This window comes from Microcaecilia unicolor, chromosome 2 (assembly GCF_901765095.1).
Source record: "Microcaecilia unicolor chromosome 2, aMicUni1.1, whole genome shotgun sequence".
NCBI classification, from domain to species: domain Eukaryota; kingdom Metazoa; phylum Chordata; class Amphibia; order Gymnophiona; family Siphonopidae; genus Microcaecilia; species Microcaecilia unicolor.
This window is the reverse complement of record NC_044032.1, coordinates 450,673,139-450,694,266: the sequence shown is the minus strand read 5'-3', so window position 1 is coordinate 450,694,266 and position 21,128 is coordinate 450,673,139. Positions and strand designations below refer to the sequence as shown.

The window sequence follows — 21,128 nt, the reverse complement described above, 5'->3', positions numbered from 1 at the left end:
AAGGAATACTTATGGAAAATGATGATGCTAGTGATATTACAAATGGTACCCATCATATCGTATTTTAGCATAACACGAGGGCTTTACTTTAAAAATAACAGGGTACCGCTGAATTGTTTGTTATTATACCTTGCTGCTGGCCAGTTACTGTAACTCCCATTTTTGAGAATGGATAGCATGTGAGCTGCACAGCATGAAATTCTGCGTGGTCATTATTACATATATGCATGTTGCTGAGTCCCTGGTGAAACCCTGTTGGGAAAGGCAGATTTCTGGTGCTACAGAAAAGAATTGTTTAGAGTCCAAAGGGCATCAGGGGATGGGGAGGAGAGACTCTAGCTCTAAGACTCTATGTAGACTAAGTCCTCAGTGGCTAGCCTTGGTACCCTTTCTGTAAGGTGGAGATCTTCTGGAATACCTCCACAGCACACACAGAGGTGTAATTGAAATTCCACATAACAAAATTGCATTAGTTGTATCCCTGGACTTATGTGCAGCTTTTGACTTAATTGACCACAATCTGTAATGCCAGCGTTTATGACTTCAACTGGTTCCTTTCTTTTTTCAGGTCACACTTTCAAGGTTTCTCAACCCTCTTCTACATCTTCTTCTCATTTTCCCTTTTGTGTGTCCCCCCAGGTTCAGTCTTTTTTCCTTCACTATTTAATTTATACATTAGCCCTTTGCCACTGCTCATCCAATCTTTTGGAATTAGTTCATATTCCTACGCAGTTGATTTTCTTTTGATACATTACACAGATCCATACTCAATTGATCTAAAGCTGCTCTGTCTTTTGGAAGTTGCAAGATGGCTGAAGGAGCACCGTCTTGTTCTAAATCCAGACAAAATGGTGGTCATGTGGATCTCAGACCTTTTAACTCTACCTTCCCTGAATCCAATACTCTTTGATACACAAATCATCACAGTGCCTTTGTTTAAGTATTTAGGGATTACTACTGACTCTGCATTCTCTTTTGCCCCTCAGATATCCTCTGTCATAAAGACAAGTTTTTTCTTTCTGCATCAGCTCAGATCTGTCAGAAACTTGATTGATCAAGAATCTCTTTGTTGCCTATCCTATACCTTAATTAACACACATTTTGACTACTGCAATATGGCCTACACTGGTATCACCAAAACAAACTTAAAAGATTACAGACTTTTCAGACTACAGCAGCTTGTGTCATCTGTTGGGCCTCCAAGTATGACAGGGCTTCCCCTCTACTTCAGTGTTTACATTGGTTTTCCGGTTGAACATAGAATTAAATTCAAGGTGTTAATTTTGATACATAAAGCTTTATACACCTTGACTCCTTTCTTCTTGGCAGCTCTAACCATTCCTTATACTCTGACATATACTCTCCGATCACTCACTGACAATAGACTGGTTCTGCCATTCCCTGCCATAGCCAGATGGGAATCTACGTGCACATCGGCCTTTTACTTTCTTTCTCTGGCTCTATGGAATTCACTCCCACAATCTATACAATTGGAAAAATCATATGCACTATTTTGTACTATGCTGAAAATGTACTTCTTTCAGTTAGCATTTGGCTCCCTATGATGCAACTTTCAGCAAAATGTGAGACCTGGTGGACATCCTGCAATGTAGAAATGTTGATCTATGTAGGAATGTTGACATGTTTTGTGGACAATCCGTTGTAATTTTTATTTTTTAATTTTAGGATTGTATGTTTTTGTTAATTTGAATGTACTGCTTGTTTTTCACTTTCCTATCATCTTATGGATTTCCTTTAGGTATTATTTTTATGTATGGTACTTACAGGCTTGTTTTCGAAAGAGATGGATGTCCATCTTTCAACATAAATCAGAACATGGACGTCCATCTCCCAGGGACATCCAAGTCAGTATAATCGAAACCCGATTTTGGACGTCTCCAACTGCAGTCCATCGCAAGGACCTCCAAATTTCAAGGGGGCGTGGTGGAGGCGTAGCGAAGGTGGGACTTGGGCGTGCCTAAGACTTGGACGTCTTTGAGCCATAATTGAAAAAAGCAAGGACATCCTAAAGTAAAACTTGGACGTTTTCACCTGGACATGTTTTTTTTACGAATAAGGCACAAAAAGGTGCCCGAAATGACCAGATGACCACCGGAGGGAATCGGGCATGACCTCCCGTTACTCCCCCAGTGGTCACTAACCCCCTCCCACCCTCAAAAATATTTCGTGCCAGCTCCTATGCCAGTCTCAGTTGTCATACTCAGGTCCATGACAGTGCATGCAGGTCTCTGGAGCAGTTTTAGTGGGTACTGCACTGCACTTCATACAGGTGGACCCAGGCCTATACCCCCCCTACCTGTTACATTTGTGGAGGAAACAGCAAGCCCTCCAAAACCCACTACAAACCCTCTGTACCCACATATAGGTGCCCCCCTTCACCCGTAAGGGCTATGGTAGTGGTGTACAGTTGTGGCTCATGGGTTTTGGGGGGGCTCAGCATACAAGGTAAGGGAGCTATGTACCTGGGAGCATTTTATGAAGTCCATTGTAGTGCCCCCTAGGGTACCCTATTGGTGTCCTGGCATGTCAGGGGGACCAATGCACTACAAATGCTGGCTCCTCCCACATCCAAATGGCTTGGACGTCTTTGGTTTCGAAAATCGCTGAAAGTGAAAGACATCCAAATCCAAGGACATCGAAATCCAAGGTCGTCCAAATTTGAGGAAGTCCAAATTTGAGGACGTCCTTGGATTTGGACGTCTTTGACGGTATTTTCAAAATGAAAGATGGACATTCATCTTTTTTTGAAAATAAGATTTTTCCCGCCTCCAGATTTGGATGTTTTACAAAGATGTCCAAATCCAAAATTAGACGTTTCTTTCGAAAATGCCCCTCTTAGTCATTGTAAACCGTTCTGATTTATGATCAACTGTAGATATACAGTACATTCGTTGCAGTCAATTCCCAAACAATACTTACAAATCCTACACCTTCCTAAGACAAATATTTCTCTTAGTGGTTTTAGCTAGTTCTTATCCTTTTCCCAGAGGTATTTCTACACACTTTTAAGCACACATACACCCCTCTCATGCACTTCAAACTCTGCTGGTTCTCCACTTTACACTTTCCTCCTCTTTGCTTCCGTGACTTTTGAAGGAGACTTCTTTCAGTAGACTTCCACTCTGTTAGAACTAGACAGATTCCTTCCCTTCATTGAGGTTCCAGTTCCATACCACTGGGCTCTCACTGGATCTGGGTGACAGGAATTCCTCCTGGGGAAAATCTCCAGACTCTTGGTTGGATTCTGCAGTCTAATGGAAGGCATGGACATCACTCCCAGTTATTCCCTTTTATTTTTCTTTGGATTGGACCAAAGTTAGAAACCTCAATGACTTCATATCCCATGTAGAAAGTATTCAAAATTTCAGGTATTTCCAGTCCCTGAGAAACAGCGGTCCAGCCACTATTAATGAGGAGTGGAAATTCCCAGGCTGCAAGTTTTCTTTTACTGACTCCTTAATTCAACAGAGCTGTGCACCTGCTCCGCAGTTAATCAGAAGACAGACCAAGAGATCAAAGGAATAACAAAGTATTTTTATTTAACTTACCCAAAAGCAATTACAAATCAGTTATACGATTTTCATCAGTACAGATATAGAATCATTTTCTCTTACGGGAGGTATCCGACAGCATGACAAGCCAATCAAAGCTATACAGAGTTCTCCATTTCTATGGAGCAGAGCAGCATCTTAAATACTCTTTTTCTACCATTGAAAATCATTAGCTTCACTTAGGATAAACATGTTTACATCTAAATTTTCTGACCGTTTATTGCATCTCTGACCGCAGGTTCCACAAATTCCCCAAAAGCCCCTGTTTTTCCCTCTGCACCTGGCCTTCTGACGTCCATTTAACCGCTAACTTCTCTTTTTGGCCTGCACCTGGTATTTTGCATCTTGTTTGTCCATTCTTTCATCAGCCCCTAGTTTCAGCAACTGTAACTGTCACAAACATGTTGCTGCAATCTGTTATAATCTCTTGAGTTATGCATGCCTTTCGGATTTTTATTGAGGGCCTGCTGATTAAGATCAAGCCTTTCTTGGCCTGTCTTTCCCCAAAAGGCAGCAAGCTGCATCACTTTTCTACAAAAGGAACCTCCTCTGATCAAATCCTGAAAGGCACATATTAGGTGCCAAGATCCTGCAAAGGGGAGAAAGGCCAAGTACTGTTTCCCCCCCCACTCAATCTACAAAATGAAAATGGTAATTTTGGGACATTCTCTCACAGGAAGTACAGGAGAAGGCCTTTTGTTGATGTCATTTACATTCATATCTTTTTTCTAAATAATGCGCCTAAATTTCTGATATTGTCAAAACTGCATATGTAAGCTTTTGTCAAATTCAGCAACACCCAACACCCACAATGTAGATTTTAGACCAACAGCTTAGACCTCAGTGGTGACTCATTTCAAATGGGCACTCAAAGCACCACAGCTTGCCTATCTTCTCATGGGTCTATTGAATAAGGTGTCATGTAGAATATTTATTATATTTTAATCTTTATATGTAAAATCTTTTTCAAAAATTATTTTCTCAGTTAAACATATTCATTCTCTCCTCTGCAGCAATAAATAGCTTTAAATCCATTTGATATATTTCAATGTAACAATTATTTACCTTCAAAAGAAGGAACCACTGAAAGATTTGACTCCGTTTGATTTCAAATGGAACCTCCGCCAACATGGACCATGTTTCACCATGTGCTGCTTCAGGGTACAGTCCTACAAAACATATAATATTATATTAATAAAAAACAAAATTATTTTACAATATTACATCAAAACACCGCTATCGTCTGCAATCACCTCTGACAACAAAATTCCATCTTGTAAATCATGCTTTTTAAAATGGCGGATATAATGATCTATCATTTAAATGCTGTCACATGGCCCAAGGAACCAATGAGTCAAAAGGTTTCACAATGAGTATCAATTACAAAGTACTATTGTTTATAATAATGATTCAATTTGACAAAAGCTTACATATGCAGCTTTGAGAAATATCAGAAATTTATGCCCATTATTTGGAAAACAAGATGGTTTGGGATGTAAGTTCAAAACCAGGACTGACCAAAAAAGTGTCCAACCTGGAACTGAGTAACTTGGCATCTCTGTTAGCCCTCTGTTGTCTCTGCTGAGCTACCCGGGCACAGGTCGGAATATTAACCAGTGACTGGGTAACTTCTGAGTGTCTGCGCTGACCTGGAGAATCAATGTTGGTGTCTAGACATGGCTCATCATCGAATATACGAACTTAATTCAGCTCACAGCTATCAGTGGTTTAAAAACTGCTGACTGCAGTGGGCAGAATATTAGCCAGTGTGTGTTCTCCATGGAGTATACCCTTTCAATCTTATTGTATTTCCTTGTTGCAAAGCATCATTCATAAATACTTATGACATTCTAGTTAGATATAAGAGTTGTGTAAATGGTGACAGATAACATTGTACAATGGACTCTGTTTTGCAAATTATGGCATAACAGTGATCTTAATTGATTATGTATGGTCATATGTCAAGGCAGCAAACCCAGCAAAACACAATAGTCCGTTTTCTTGCTGCAGAATTATCTTGAGGATTCTGTTTATGACATAAGAGTGTGACCTCCCTATCATCTGAAGCCCTGACTTAATGTTCTATTTCTTGTGTCACAATGACAACATGCTCTCAAGATCCGCACCTGTGCTATGAGACAGATGTATGCTCATCATTTCATAGGGGAAATCAGGAAAAAGCCAGGGAGACTGGCAACGTAAAGAAGAGTAAGTGTGAATGCATGGCCATGGTCTTAAAACACTGACTGAAGGAGAGGTGTACTTAGCTTCTGCACAGTAGTGACTTAACATTTAAAAGACTGTGAATCCATTTTTAGTTGAAAAGGATTGCTAGAATGTCAAAGAGATATTTCTGACACAAAAGATTACACTAAAATAATATGTTTTGTAGCATTTTAGGGATTCTATGAACTATCTTAATTTTGTCCCTTTTTAATTTTTTTTTTTTTTTTGCATGAAGACATGGTGTTTCACACTGTAATACATGAGAAAGGTGAAATGAAACAAAGCTTCCAAAGGTGATCCAAATAGTGTAAACATTTTGAATAACAGATAATAGGTACTTCTATTCCTGTTCATGTGATAAATATGAAAAAAAACTTAATAACCGGTGCCTTGGTTTGATTCTCATGGGCCCTTTTACTAAGGTGCGCTGAAAAATGGCCTGTACTGGCGTCGGCACGTGTTTTGTAAGCGTGCAGGTCATTTTTTCAGCGCACCCGGAAGAAAGACATTTTTTTGTAGACAAAAATGGACATGTGGCAAAATTAAAATCAGCGCACGTCCATTTTTGTCTTGCCACCCATTGACTTAGCGGTAAGGTCTCATGCGCTAACTGGGTGGTAAACGGCCTGCACGGATCAACTGCCGATTACCGCCGGGTAAGCGCCACGCGGTAGAAAATAGAAAATATTTTCTACTGCATCTTTTAGACACGCGTACAAAATGGAATAGCCGCCCGAGGCACGTGGTAGCCGGGCAGTAGTTCCAATTTGGTACACGTCGGACACATGTAGGCACCTACGTGCCTTAGGAAAAGGGCTCCTCAGTTTTTCTCTTTGGATCAGCAGTGAAGGTATGCAAGATTAAGATAACAGGATTAGCTGGTTCTGCTGAGTCAGGTCTTCAATGCTTGCAGCTCCTGGGTTTGGTTTGCCCCTCCTTTCAGTTTGCATACCTGTGCTGTGCAATGAAAAGTATCAAGAACTCTTTGCTACAAGAAATGAACATGGGGAGAAAAAACGTACAAAAAAATATTGCCTGCACTATAGAGACACATAATTATCAACCATGTTTCCAATTAAGTATGCGCAAAATGCTAAAACAGGTAAAAAATAATAATAAGTGAGCCGTTACTCAAAAGCACTTATGTGGTCGGCAGCAGGACCAATCATAGAAGTGCTTTCTGTCAAAAACTCTGGGCCACTCAATGAATAATATGGGGTGTATACATTTTTATATGGCCAAAATTATTTATCAGAAAAGATGGATGTCCATTTCTCATGTATTTTAGAACAGGCTGTATATTTGCAGTGGCGTTCCTAGGGTGGCTGACACCCGGGGCGGGTCTCCGATGCGCGCCCCCCCGGGTGCAGCGCCCCCCTCAGCGAAAGGACACCCCCTGCAGCGTGACCCCTCCCGGCGAAGGGACACCCCCCTGGGTGCAGCGCGATCCCCTCCGGCGAAAGGACACCCCCCGGGTGCGTTTTTACCTGTTGGGGGGGGGGGTGCCACGCGCCTGTTGGCTTCGTTCGTTCCATGCTCCCTCTGCCCCGGAACAGGAAGTAACCTGTTCCGGGGTAGAGGGAGCAAAGAACGAGCGAAGCCGGCTGGCGTGCGGCACCCCCCCAGCGCCGTGCACCCGGGGCGGACCGCCCCCCCCCCTTGGTACACCACTGTATATTTGCAGATCCTGTTCAAAAATACATGAGAAATGGACACCCATATGTGGCATACAGACTTAGACCTCCATATTCTGAGTCAGACGTCCTTTCTAAAACCTACCTCCACATCTCCCTTGATTGCCAAATGTTTGGCACATTCTTCACCGTTTTGATTTACAAGGATTCAAGCATTTCTGAGCTCAGTGAAGTTATTTGGGATCTTTTCTTTTAGGAGACCTGCTAAACGTATGATGGGGAGGATAAGTGCCCTCACCAGGAAGTTGATGTTGCTGGATTAATCCAAATTCTGACTTCCCAGGACTGTCAAAACGTGGGTAAGACACACCTTGAGATTCATAACTAAAGTGGCATTATATGCCTTTCCTAAGGATGCTTTAATATTTTGGGTTTTAGCTTACTGTTAAGAAATGTGTAGCTGGTCCCCCAATTTGGTGGGGCTGAGGGTGAGTACACAAGTTATTTGTGGGTGCTTGTGACTCAAATATCAAAATCTCTTCCACCAGACTCTTCCCATGCACAAAGATAAAGGGTTCCTGTAGGCTGGCTGTGCATTCTCAGGATAGTCTCTGGACAAGTACACACAACTCGCACTGGGAAAATAACTTTAAATAATGTATTCACATTGTATTGGGTGGAAAAATTGAATATTTTGAAATGCTCTTAATAATAATATGTAATAATATAATTCTGTCTGTCAAGATGAACATTCAGTTGGATTATGCAGAGGTTTTGGAAGCCAAACTCTTCCAAAGCCCAAGCATTCAGAGGGGGATGAGTACCTTGCAGGAGCTGAATGTGAGAGGGTCATGGAATAGCTGACTACATAGGGGCCAGACTGGCAACAGATGAGGATCAGTTTCCTCACAACGAATGCTCCATGACCTGACTCGAGTGCCAATCCAGTCTGGTCCTGCTTTGTCCTATGAATCCTTTTTTAGAACTTATTTTATTTATTTATTGGGATTTATTAACCGCCTTTTATGAAAAGATTCAGCCAAGGCAGTGTACAGCAGGTACAGTTTAACATAAAACTTACAATTTTGTTAACAGCATAACAATAGTAAAATAACCAAGAAAAATCAAAATACAATAAATGAGGTAAACTTGAAAACAGTAAATTGAAACCTAATAATAGAACTACCGTGAAACAGTATCAAACATATGCACATTTAAGAGCACTTGAATTCAAATACCAAAGATATAATACAATGTTAGCATAATACTAATGATATACCTAATAAGCATGCATTAGAACTTTCAACAAACAGATATGATGCTAAAGATTTTCTACAATACAGATTACCATATAGCTGAGGGACCAAGAGCAGATGTATTACGGGAACAAGATGCATGGTACAGACTCAGTTGGGATAATTTGATGGTTAGCTAAACTCAAGGCAAGTTCTTTGTATAGTTAAGCAAGAGATAAGGAACTGATCTAAGTTACAGTGTGTGTAGCAAGCTAGTCCAGGTGCATAATGAGTCTATTTATTTATTGCATTTGTACCCCACATTATCCCACCTTTTTGCAGGCTCAATGTGGCTTACAGAGTAAGGTTATGATAAAGTCAGTACATGATTTAAATACAGTTGATCATAAGCTGAGGTGAAAGAGGAATTTAGATGGGAGGATGTTGGATCGGTTGTGTGAGAAGTGTTTTAGGAGTGCTTGGGTGGTTCACCCTATGTATTAAAGGCTTGGAAGAAGAGCCAGGCTTTCACCTGCTTCCTGAAGTAAAGTTAGTCATGAGTTACATGTAGCCCCTCTGGTCAGAGCATGGGGGCTACTCCTGAGAAGGCTCACTGGCAGGTATCACACCATACAATTTCTTTTGACGAGGGTCCTGGTAGTGATAATCCTTGAAAGGACCTTAGAGATCTCAAAAGTGTGTAAAGGGATAGCTTACTCTTTAAGTACTCTGGCCCATTTTGTCTGAGGACCTTGAAAATTAAACATAGAGTTTTAAATTTAGCCTTGTAAGGTACTGGTAGCTAGTGTAGCTTTTGCAGGAAGGGTGTGATGTGGTCACGTCACTTGCAGCCTTCTATCAGTCATGCTGCAGCATTTTGAATTAGCTGGAGCTGGTACAAACTCTTTTTGGTTTGGCCACTGTACAGGGCATTACAGTAGTGTCTAGTCATGATGTTATCATGGCATGGACTACTGTGGGTCAGACTTGTCTTTTCAATATATGGAGAGAGATTTCGTAGCTGCCGTAGGTGATAGACACAATTTTTGAAGGTTGTTTGAATTTGTTGGATCAGGGTGAGTGATGAATCTAGCAGTATTCCAAGATTCCTGATCTGTGATTTTAGAGGGCGTTCATACTTCCCAAAAGGTTTTTTTCCCAGAAATTTTATTAAAGTTTTCATAATTACATATATACATACAAGGTATAACAGTAAAATGGAGCAATAGAATAGGGACATACTAATAATAATAATAAGAGCTGGAGAAGTGATTCAAGTTAATAAGTATTCTGACATTAAGATTGATTAAGGATTACTTTCAAGTTGAGTGAATATAGTCCGTTAGAGGAGACCAAGTCAATGTCTTTTTGTTGCAGAGTCCAGTAAAACTTGCAGAGGCTATTTCCATTTTGTGATATAACAGAACTGACTCTCACCAAAAGTGTTCATTAAGCACTGAAGCATTCTTCCAATTCGTTAAGATCATGAATTGTCCAATGGTAATCAGAATATCGAATAAATCTAGTTGTTGCTCTGGCAGACAGATTTCAGGGGAACAAGATTTGAATATGATTATTGAGATACTAAGTTTGACATTAGTATGAAATATAGAACATATGATTTCCCAGATATCTTCCCAAAACATTTTAATTTGTTTACAATCATAAATCATATGTACAAGTGTGCCAACTTGTGTTTGACAATGCCAACAAAGATTGGAAGATGTTAGCTTAGCAATGTGGAGTTTCCGTGGAGTCCATACTTCCCAAAAGGTATTTTGAAGTCGGGTATTTGTCCACTTGTATTTGGTGCCCAAAGAATCTCTGTTTTATTTGGATTCAGGCAAAGTTTGTTGTTGTTTGCCAATTCCTGAGATGTGGTTAGACAGGCAGTTAGAGCTGTGGGTAGATCTGTTTCAATGGGTATAAGTAGTTGCACATCATCAGCATAGGCTTGTGGTAGATATAAAATAAAATGGGAGGCAGTCCAGTGCCCATGGTAATGATGTGCTGTTGCTGAACAGAACTGATTGTTGTCTGACAAATAGGATTTGAACTAAGTAAATACTGTGCCACTGATACCTGTTTCTGCCAGTCTTGTAAGCATGATATTATGATCCATGCTGTCAAAGGCTGCTGAGAAATCGAGTAACACTAGTATTGAGGCAGATCCCCCGTCATGGTTTCTGTACCGATCATCATGAAGGGACACAAGAACTGTCTCTGTTCTATACCCAGATCTGAAGCCAAATTGACATTGATCTAGCCAATTACTTTCAATTAGTCAGTCACTGAGTTGAATGCAGACTGTGCGTTCTATAAGTTTTACCAGGAAAGGAATATTAGAGACTGGTCAGTAGTTTCCGTGCTCTGGTCCAGTGAGCTGTTTTTCAATAGAGGGCGTACCACAGCTCTTTTTAGTGTTGTTGGCAGCTACCCTTCTATATGAGAGGAGTTAACAATTTTAGTGGCCCCTTCAATGAGGCCTGTGCTCGATCGTTGTACAATCCTTCTTGGGCAGGGATCAAGAGGGCAGGTTGTAGGCCATAGACCTTTCAGGATATTTTCAAGAGCTTCCGCTGTGACCTGATTGAATGAGTTCCAGATGGCTGTGCATGGTGGGGAAGAGGGAGTGTTCTCTTCATTAGCTGGTAGGAGCTTTGATGGGACTGTCTGTAGGTTCTGATGGAGACCTTTAATTTTGTTGGCAAATTAAGTGGCAAAGTCATTGCTGGTTAGTTGTGACTGGGAAGGCTGGTAATGTTGTGGGGTTTGCAGTAGGGTTTTAAATAGCTGCTTGGTTGAATTTGCAGCTTGTTCTATGTATTGAGAAAAATATTGTTTTTTTTGGCTGCTGTAATGGCCTGGTGGTACATTGCCATGTGTTTCTTACAGTTGAGCCTGTCTTTATCTAGGTGAGATTTTTTTTCCCGTTTTCTTTCAAGTTGACATCCTTGACACTTAAGGATCCCTAGTTCTGGAGAGAACAATGGAGAACATTTGTTTGTGGAACAAAGGACCTTCTTTAGACGGGCTGTTTTTTCTAATGCCATTGCTAAGCATGCATTCCAGATATCAACCTGTTCTGACACTATCATGTTTTTATCTACATAGGGGTAGGACAAGGCCTCTGGGAAGATTTCAGCCGTCAGATTTCTCATGTCTTAAAATGTGTGGATCTCACTATCAGGATGTTGGCTGGCAGGAAGGAAATTGCTGTAGTGCTGTCTGTAGGCTAGAGCAGGTTTCTACCTCTCTCTCCCCCTCTGCTCTTTCTTTCTCCCTAGCTCTTTCCTCTTTTTGCTCTTTCCTCTTTTTGCTCCATCCTCATTTATTCCTTTCTCTTGACCTCCTCATCACTGTTTCAGGGTTACCATACATCCTCTTTTAAGAGGACATGTCCTGCTTTTGGCCTTCTACAGATATGTCCTTCAGATTTTTTAAATTTTAGGAAAATATCCTCTTCTGCTTTTACGTGCATATGACCAACACACCTGCTCACATAATGAGAGAAACCAGCTCTGGCCTATTAGTCAGTCTGGACGCAGGCTTATTTTCGAAAGAGAAGGGCGCCCATCTTCCGACACAAATCGGGAGATGGGCATCCTTCTCTCAGGGTCGCCCAAATCGGCATAATCGAAAGCCGATTTTGGGCGTCCTCGACTGCTTCCTGTCACTGGGACGACCAAAGTTCACTGGGGCGTGTTGGCACCGTAATGAAGGCGGGACTGGGGCATGATTAAGAGATGGGCATCCTCGGCCGATAATGGAAAAAAGAAGGGTGTCCCTGACGAGCACTTGGCCAACTTTACTTGGTCTATTTTTTCTTGTGACCAAGCTGTGAAAAGGTGCCCAAACTGACCAGATGACCACTGGATAGTATCGGGGATGACCTCCCCTTACTCCCCCCAGTGGTCACCAACCCCCTCTCACCCTAAAAAAAACTTTTAAAATGTTTTTGCCAGCCTCTATGCCAGCCTCAAATGTCATACCCAGCTCCATGACAGCAGTATGCAAGTCCCTGGAGCAGTTTTAGTGGGTGCAGTGCACTTCAGGCAGGAGGACCAAGGCCCACCCCCCACTACCTGTTACACTTGTGGTGGTAAATGTGAGCCCTCCAAAACCCACCCGAAACCCACTGAACCTACATGTAGGTGCTCCCCTTCAACCCTTAGGGCTATGGTAGTGGTGTACAGTTGTGGGGAGTGGGTTTTGGGGGGCTCAGCACCCAAGATAAGGGAGCTATGCACCTGGGAGCAATTTGTGAAGTCCACTGCAATGCCCCCTAGGGTGCCCGGTTGGTGTCCTGGCATGTCAGGGTGACCAGTGCACTACAAATTCTGGCTCCTCCCATGAACAAAGGGCTTGCATTTGGTCGTTTTTGAGATGGGCGTCCTCGGTTTCCATTATGGCTGAAAACCGGGGATGACCATCTCTAAGGTCGACCATCTCAACATTTAGGTTGACCATCTCTAAGGTCGACCTAAATGTTGAGATTTGGGCGTCTTCGACTGTATTATCGAAATGAAAGATGGACACCCATCTTGTTTTGATAATATTGGTTTCCCCGCCCCTTCACGGGCGCCCCGTTCGATTATGCCCCTCACGGGTTTCTAAAGTTAGAAAAAGGCATGCTGATTTCTTCTCTGTTTCCCTGATGGTTGACCTGCTTATAATCGAAAGAGAAAAACGCCTATATTGCGACCCAAATCGGGAGATGGGCGTCTTTCTCCCGTGGGCGCCCAAATCGGTATAAACAAAAGCCGATTATGGGCGTTTCCAACTGCAATCCATCGCGGAAATGGGTAAAGTTGAGGGGGCGTGTCGGAGGCGTGGTGAAGGCGGAACTGGGGCGTGGTTATCGGCCGAGGAGAGATGGGCGTCTTTAGCTGATAATTGAAAAAAAGGCGTTTTTACCGCAATTTTGGGTCACTTTTTCGGACCCTTTTGTTTCACGAACAGGTCCCAAAAATGTGCCCCAACTGACCAGATGACCACTGAAGGGAATCGGGGTTGACCTCCCCGGACTCCCCCAGTGGTCACTAACCCCCTCCCACCAAAAAAACCCCACTTTAAAAACTTTTTTCCAGCCTCTGTGCCAGCCTCAAATGCCATACCCACCTCCAAGACAGCAGAATGTGTTCTATCCTGTGACAGCCTTTCCCTGGTTCTGATGTGGCTCTCGGGTGAGTGTGACATCCTTTCTGTTATGCGCACTGCAGAGTCACATCAGCAATGAATTGTGGTGGGTGTAGGGTATTGGGTTCCGTGATTCCACTAGCTTGTGGCAAATGCTCACGATGTTGGTAGTTGGTAGGCTCTACTCCCATGGTGCTTTTCCCCCTGCTTACTGGGTCAGAGTGTGCCCTGTTTTGTTTCCGGTAGTCCATGAGGTAGTGGCCATTTTTGTAAGCCAGTTTTAGATCCCTTTCACGTGTTAGCCACGTTACAGAACTTAGTTCTTACCTTGAATGTGGCTGAAAGAGGGCATTGTACAGCATTCTGCCAGCTCTGACCTACTGCTAATCTCAGTACCAGGGAGACTCGTTGCCAGTGGGGCACAACCTCTGATCTGCAATTAACTGTGAATAAGCGTGCTTATTCCAATAAAGGACGTTTTCGGAGAGCTTAGTCTTCAGGTGTCAACTGGTGTGCCAATGTTATATAGCAGCAACAAGTCCTAGAGGCCTGCGTGTACCCTGGAGCACTTTTAGTGGGTACCGCAGTGCACTTCAGCCAGGTGGACCCAGGCCCATCCCTCCCTACCTGTAACACTTGTGCTGGTAAATGGGAGGTCTGCAAAACCCACTGGACCCACATGTACGTAGGTGTCCCCTTCACCCCTAAGAGCTATGGTAGTGTTGCACATTTGTGGGTAGTGAGTTTTGGGCGAGGGGGGTTGGGTGCTCAGCACCCGTGGTAAGGGAGCTATGCATGTGGGAGCGTTGTCTGAATTCCACTGCACTGACCTCTAGGGTGCCCAGTTGGTGTCCTGGAATGTCAGGGGGGCAAGTGTACTATGAATCGAGGCCCCTCCCATGACCAAATGGCTCGGATTAGGACGTTTTTGAGCTGGGCGTTTTTAGTTTCCATTATCGCTAAAAAAACCAAATGCCCAGCTAAAAAACGTCCATTTTTTTTTGAAAATACGGTCTGTCCCGCCTCTTCACGTACCCATTTTCGGACATAGACGCCCATGGAGATAGGCGTTCGCGTTCGATCATGCCCCTCTGAATCTGTCAAATAAATGCTGTTTGTGCAGCACAACTTTAAGCATATGTCATGCAAAGTCTTTCACACATATCTCAGAAGCCAGCCAAAGTTATTGAAGGATATCTGCTCTTCTGAAAAGTATGCTTGGGCTCAGATTCAGTCAAACTCAAATCTGCAAGTTTTTGAAAAGTAGATTATTTTCTACTGCTGTTCTGTAAGTCAGTCACTGTTTGATGTGTGTTCATTAACTAAAAGCTATTTACTATGATTAAATATTTCTTTAACAAAGGTACACTAGTGGGTTCATTTTCGAAAGAGAAGGGCGCCCATCTTTCGACACAAATCAGGAGATGGGTGTCCTTCTCCCAGGGTCGCCCAAATCGACATAATCGAAAGCCGATTTTGGGCGCCCTCAACTGCTTTCCGTCAAGAAAATATCAGTTGGACTATAACCACAGTGGTCCTTCCTATTCCACTGCCTATGATTTTCACATCTATTCTGCCATTGGTTTCCCTAACTCTCTGCAGTCATCAGTTCAGGTACATCAGAACAGCTTTTTGCTTGGAGGGGACACAACTAATATCCATCTGTACCCCTCAAGCACTCTAATTGTTGATAATATGTTGACCAAAATATAGTTTGGGTCATGGCCTTAGTTTGCTCACCCCAGCCTAGTGCCTATGTGTCAGCCGAATTATGCTGCTCTTATCACTCATTTCTAACACCCTACTCTGCACTTCTCAGTGCTTTCTCTTTACTCTGTAACCGCCATTCTCCCCAACATACAAACATCCACTCTGACACCTAATATATTTACTCACCTCCTGAACTAGACTTCATGCATCTGACAAAGTCAAAGTGGACTTTCATCCTTTAAAAGATCAGAGTGGAGAAGTAGCCTAATGGTTAGTGCAATGGGCTAAGAATGTAGGGAACTGGGCTTGATTCCCACTACAGCTTTTGTTACCCTGGGCAAGCCCTTAACCCTCCATTACCCCCATACGAAACTTAGATTGTGAGTCTACTAGGGACAGAGAAATACCTGCATATAATAAATGTAAACTGTTTTGGCTGAACCACAGAAAAAATAGTATGTCAAATCCACTACCCTTACCCTAAAGCTCATGCCTTAAAAAACTGGTTAGTTCTCTATAAGATGCCTCCAGCCCCTGTCATTCTTGTTACTCCATAGTATCATGGCTATCCCTGTAGCAGTTTATCAGTCTTCTGGTAACTTTTACAAACTATTTGACGGTCAAACTCATGATTTGTACTCATTGGAGCTGACATTCAGACTGCTGGAGGTATCTGGCCTGCCTCTTACGGTTGGCGCTGAGCCCAGATATTCAGTGCTGGGCTTTTTCCGGTGACTAGAATTGAATATCCAGGTGTTTTTTTGGCTGGTTTCAGTTTAACCAGCCAAGTCAATATTCAGCACTGGCTGGTTAAGCTGAAACTGGCCAATGATAGGCCTGCTATTTTGGTGGCCTGTGATGCACTAAATATTGGCGGATTACCGGTTATATCGTGTGATATAACTGGCTATCTGCTAAGCACTAAACAGCAATATGCAGCAACAGGTAGCCAGCTATCTCCCACTGAATATCACTGGATAGCCAGTTACGTACCATTTAACTGGCCAGATACCATTCCTGATCGGTTAAATGGTTTTAAATATTGGCTGGATTGTCTCCTAACATGATCAGAAAAAAAGCAGATCAAAAAAGACAAAAAGTAGAACAAGTGGGTAACAAAAGAAGTGGTTTATTACAAGGTTACCCGACGTGGCCACGTTTTGCCCTCAGGCTGCGTCTGGGGTACAAAAAACTAATACGGGTAAAAAGCAAAGTGAATCCCTAAAAGTAGTCATACAACCACTTTACATAAGTGCTTCCCAAGCTTACTCAGCAGACATCACAATGCTATGTTAACACGGCCAGTTAATATAGCATTGTGAAGTCTGCTGAGTAAGCTTGGGAAGCACTTATGTAAGGTGGTTGTATGCAGGGGCATAGCTGCTATGAGGCCACAGGGGCCTGGGCCCCCGTAGATTTGGCCCTGGACCCCCCTGCCGGCGACCCTCTCAACCCCCCCTCCTGCTGCCAACCCGCCGCCTGCTACCTTTGCTGGCAGGGACCCCAACCCGCGCCAGCTGAAGTCTTCTTCCTTTGTTTGGTTCCTGACTGAGTCTGACGTCCTGCAGCAGACTCACAGAAACAGAACGAAGCTCTGCAGATCGCAACTTAAGGCTTTCATTCTGTTTCTGTGAGTCTGACGTCCTGCACGTGCAGGACATCAGACTCAGTCAGAAACCAAACGAAGGAAGAAGACTTCGGCTGGCGGGAGTTGGGGTCCCCTGCCAGCAAAGGTGGTAAGCGACGGCGGGCGGGCGGGGGGGGGGGGGAAAGTTGTTGGAGGTGTTGGCAATGGCGGGGGGGGGGGGGGCTAAAATGTGCCCCCTCACCTCGGCTCTGGACCCCCCCTACCGTTGATGTCTGGCTACGCCCCTGGTTGTATGACGGCTTTTAGGGGTTCACTTTGCTTTTACTCCTATTAGTTTTTTGTACCCCTGACGCAGCCTGAGGGCGAAACGTGGTCACGTCGGGTAACCTTTTAATAAACCACTTCTTCTGTTACCCTCTTGTTCTACTTCTTGTCTTTTTTGATCTGCTTTTTTTCTTTTTTTTCTTTTGGCTTGCTATTTCTGTGGCAGATCTTTGCCTTTTTTTTGTTTTTGTCCTAACATGATCATGCTGTGATTAGATCCTTATTTATGTACTGCTGGGAATAAGAAGTTATGTTAAATAGACTCTCTTAGAATCTGGGTTGCCTTCACTCCTTTCTTACTTTGCTTTTCAGGCCCAGCCTTTAGAGGGCTCATCAGTAAGAGCCTGTGACCAGCTGCAGGCCCTCTTTGGTAGCCCAATGGAAGACTTTTGCCTTCTGGAGTGGATTCTGGATGTCTTCTGTTACTTCATCCTATTTTTATTAGCTGTGCGGTTTCTTATGTTCACAGCATTTGTGTGCCACATCCTGTGGCATGCATTCTTAATCCTGGCTGTAATGTTCTCTGCATTCCTGGATATGTTTTGACAGTGGCAAGTCAGTAAACACCAGGCTGAAAGTACTGGGTACTGTGTGCACTCCTTTCTTCACTCCAGAAAGAGCCAGGGCAAGCATGTAGGATACTGACACTTTTACTAGACGAAAGGGGGTCATAATTAAGGGTTAATTACAGAAACTGGTAAAAACTCTCTGCAAAGCTGTATTACTCCCAAATGGAAAATTTGCTCATGAATTTGTAGGTAAATGATAAAAAAAGCTCATTTTACTCCCAGTGCGTTTGAGCTCCAGAAGGCAATTATGGATCATTGTTGAACTGCAACTGTCCTATGAGGAGATATTCTTGGTATTCAAATATATATTTGTTGAAGCTACAGGTAACATATCTAGGGCATGTAGGAGAAGGAATCATCCCTGATGCTCAGCCTTGCCCATGAATTCAGCTGAAGTTTATAGGAAATCAGTTGAGGTCCAGGACGCTGCACCAGGACTGAGATGGGCCTTACAATCATGTCCTCTGTCTCTGTATTTCCTATCCTATGAGCTGACACCAAAGGGTTGCTTTTTTATTCACCTCCCAGAGCCATCAGACTGAAATATATTTTCTCCCACGTTGGGTTAGACTATCTTTAAAAGATGTCTTGCTGCAGTCTTATACTCCCAATATAGTCAATGGGAACAATTTTGGCACCTTTTATTTTTCTTTTCTCTCATGGGAATCATAAGTAACAGGAAACAGATGTAAAACAATCTGTGCTGTTTTATTCTATCACACGCCATGAGAAGGCAATGTGAAAAACTACCTTCTCTGTATAGAAAAACACACTGACTGCTCTTTTTAAAGAAAGAGTCACTGAGGCCACTATTAAAGACAGAATTCCACATTTCCTGCCAGAGATCATGGCTCTACATCCTATGCAATCCAACAGAAACAGCCCCAACTACCTCCTGCTTGATATTAATCCTCTTTCTTGTATTCTGTTCACATTCTCACTTTCATACACACTGTACACATGTATGCAGTATGTATACTGTACACATATATGAAACACACACATTGTACACATGTATGCAACTCTTGTACACCCTAAACATGTATACAACACACACACACACACACACACACACACACACACACACACACACACACACTGTATACATGTATGAAGTATGTACATTGTACACAGATATAAAACACACACATTGTGCACATGTATACAAGCTTTTGTACACTCTAAACATGTATGCAACACACATGTATACAGCATGCACACTGTACACATTGTAATGACGAAGAGAGTAAACCCCAAAGATACTAAGCCTTTCCTTGGGGGGGGATTGGGACCTATTTTTTTTACCCAGGATAAGCACAGAACCCCTAGGAGGGAGGAAAACCTGGCATGTCTTCAGGAAGGGAGGGGCTCCACACCTGCAGTGCCTGCCTGGGAGGGAAGGAGTCAGTCCTTGGGGAACGGCTGAGATTTGGATCATGGAACCAGAGGGAGGTTGGGGAGGGATGGGGCCAGCCCTTACTCTCCAGGAAGACACCAACGGAGAGAGACAGCTTGTGCAGATGGACTTCATAGAAGAAGGAGAGCAGCTTCCAGAGGAGGAGGAGATAGAAATCCCTACAGAGTAAACTGGACTTCAGGTTAGCAGTTGGGATTTTATTTATTTGTTTCATTTGTATCCCACATTTCCCCACCTATTTGCAGGCTCAATGTGGCTTACATAGTACCGTATAGGCGCTCGCCAATTCCGGTAGAGAACAAATACAAAATGGTGTTATGGTCAATAAGGTTCATGTGTTACAGACACATTGGGGAATTGTAGAGAGGAAGAGTTAGGTAGTGACCAATTGCGAGCTTTGGTTTCGTTGTGTTGCAGGGTTCAATTGCGAGCTTTGGTTTCGTTGTGTTGCAGGGTTCAATTGCGAGCTTTGGTTTCATTGTGTTGCAGGGTTCACGCATTTATGTTGGGTCGGTAGGGTATGCCTTTTTGAACAGGTTGGTTTTTAGTAATTTCCAGAAGTTCATGGTAATTATTCCTGAAACACTGCCCAGTGGGTGGTATCAGGTCAGCAGAATACCTAATAAGTGGGAGGTGGGCTGAGGACTCAGTTCTATAAGCTGTATCCCATCAGTATTGTTTCCAAAGCTATTGAGAGCGGATGAACTGTTATGAGCTTAAATTGAAAGTCACTATTAAAGGGCATTTTAAACCCTTCCTATTTTCTTTTGTCTGAGCATAGCTGCTGGACAGTGGTGAAAGTGAGCCAGAATGTGAATTTGCTTACATAAGTACATAAGTATTGCCATACTGGGACAGACCAAAGGTCCGTCAAACCCAGCATCCTGTTTCCAACAGTGGCCAATCCAGGTCACAAATACCTAGCAAGATCCCCAAAAGGTACAATATATTTTATGCTGCTTATCCTAGAAATAAGCAGTAGATTGTCCACAAGTCCATTTTAATAATGGTCTATGGACTTTTCCTTTAGGAAGCCGTGCAAACCTTTTTTAAACCCCACTAAGCTAACTGCCTTTATCATATTCTCTGGCACCGAATTCCAGAGTTTAATTACACACTGAGTGAAGAAACATTTTCTCCAAGTACTTTGTAGCTTCATTGCATGCCCCCCAGTTCTAGTATTTTTGGAAAGAGTAAACAAAGAATTCACATCTACCATTCCACTCCACTCATTATTTTATTGACCTCTATCATATCTCCCCTCGGCTGTCTTTTCTCCATGCTGAAGAGTCCTAGCTGCAACATCCTTTCCTCATAGGGAAATTGTCCCATCCCCTTTATCATTTTTGTCGCCCTTCCCTGTACCTTTTTCTAATTCCACTATATCTTTTTTGAGATGCGGTGACCAGAATTGAACACAATATTCAAGGTGTGGTCGCACCATGGAGTGATACAAAGGCATTATAACATCTGTTGTGAATTGAGGGGTCCCGAGCCCCCCAAGAAGGCTGGAGTGACCTTAAATCTGACTCCATATCTAAATAGCACTAGTACTGGGGTAATCAAGGAGTTGTGAAGTTCTAAAAGGAATTGCCACTAAGAGAGATTTAGGTCTAAGGAAAATATACCAGCCTTATGACAAACTGGATTTATGTCACAGGTTATACAATGCAGTGAAAGACAGCCTGATACAGCAAAAGCATTTATACTTACA

General features: G+C 42.9%; 1 long non-coding RNA gene across 1 annotated transcript in view; it reads left to right on the top strand.

Moving 5' to 3' along the window:
• LOC115462550 overlaps positions 1-17,933 on the top strand; it is a 66,040-nt gene extending 48,107 nt beyond the window's left edge. Inside the window, exons 2-3 of the long non-coding RNA XR_003940890.1 lie at positions 7,689-7,791; positions 17,741-17,933. This is a non-coding gene — a long non-coding RNA (uncharacterized LOC115462550). The remainder of the gene's footprint in view (positions 1-7,688; positions 7,792-17,740) is intronic.
• The last annotated feature ends 3,195 nt before the right edge of the window (positions 17,934-21,128 follow it).